This window comes from Macrobrachium rosenbergii, chromosome 3 (genome assembly GCF_040412425.1).
Source record: "Macrobrachium rosenbergii isolate ZJJX-2024 chromosome 3, ASM4041242v1, whole genome shotgun sequence".
NCBI classification, from domain to species: domain Eukaryota; kingdom Metazoa; phylum Arthropoda; class Malacostraca; order Decapoda; family Palaemonidae; genus Macrobrachium; species Macrobrachium rosenbergii.
Genome location: NC_089743.1, coordinates 34,834,719 through 34,836,397, shown reverse-complemented (window position 1 = coordinate 34,836,397; position 1,679 = coordinate 34,834,719).

Genomic DNA, 1,679 nt, shown 5'->3' with positions numbered 1-1,679 from the left:
AGACCACAGGGGCCATTGACTTGAAATTGAAGTTTCCAAGACATATGGTGTTCATTAGACACGAGTAACAGAAAGTAATGGGAAATAACGAAAGAAGAGATCACTTGTTAAAAAGGAAAAAATTAATTAACATGATAAATAAATAGATAAAAAAGTAAGCAAATACAATGACTGCATTGTGATATAGCATAACTACATTTCTGCAATGTCAGACGTTAAAAATTCCAAGATAAAAAATGTGAAATAAAATATTTCATTCACTAATACAAAAAAAAAAACATGTTCCATGAATACATTGATTAATAAAAAAATAGTTCTCAATTGTGCATCAAATCGTTCCTTTTATTTTGGCCAAAGAGTCGAATATGTATTTATTTTTGGGTTATCTGCATCGACGGTAATTTTTGTTGACCTGTTTCATCTAAGTATCAAGTGTGTCTCTTTCACCAGACATCCTGTCCTGGATGGTGACAGAGATAGACTTAAAACTTTGCTGTAACAAGAAGTCAGTGATAAAATCACCGTCGATCCAGATAACTCAAACAATTTTAGAAATGTATATTCGACACTCCACCAAACAAAGGGACAAAAAATAATTCAGCGAAAATAAAAGTGTAAGCAAAGTCAGTTCTTCATAAAGGGCGCTTACTGCATATAACTTTTATATTATAATACATATAAATGATTATTGGTGGCAGAGTTTAAATAAATAGGTTTCTGTTCAATGTAATTTGAGTAACTAAAAAGTTTGCTGAAGTAAATGGAAGCCAGTGATCATACGAAAATCAACGTGTATATATATATATATATATATATATATATATATATATATATATATATATATATATATATATATATATATATATATATATATATATATCACACATTACCACAGGTGAAAAATAAGAGAGACAGGGTGTAGGTAATGTGTGATAATTGAAACAAGTACAAATGTGATAATAATTATATATATATATATATATATATATATATATATATATATATATATATATATATATATATATATATATATATATATATATATATATATATATATATATATATATTCTAAACTGATATTCAGTGATTCCGAGTTTTATAGATGCACAATTCCTGCAGGATTAATGAGAGATATAGGACCCAAGTTATACGAGACATAGCTTCAATTCTACTCTTATTTATTGTAACAATCATGGGGTTCATTGGCGTTGTTATCAATATTCCTTTGTTCCTTGAGATATGTTCAACACACTTATAAGGCCCAAGTTGTTCAAGAAAACACTCCAATTCTATTCGCTTTTAATATTACAGTTATGAGCCTTCATTACATTTATTTATTAATATTTATGTTCATGTTAACCAATTTATATGACCAAATTCGCACAACAGAAACACTTACATTTCTATTTTAATATTTAATTACAATCATGGGGCCTCATTTGCTTTATTTATTAATAGTTTTCTGGTTTAATATATACTCAGACCACTGATTCATAAGTATACACCCTCGATGTTATAGCCCACCCCTTCCTATCCAAACACTTTTCTTTCCACGGAAACTTCAGCAGAAGAAGAAAAATAGGAGGATGAAAGTCCCAACTCTCAGTAGTAGCAAGAGCACAGTCAGTCAGGGATGGAAGAGAACTGAAGGAGGGTTTGGGGATCCCTGGACAGGAAAT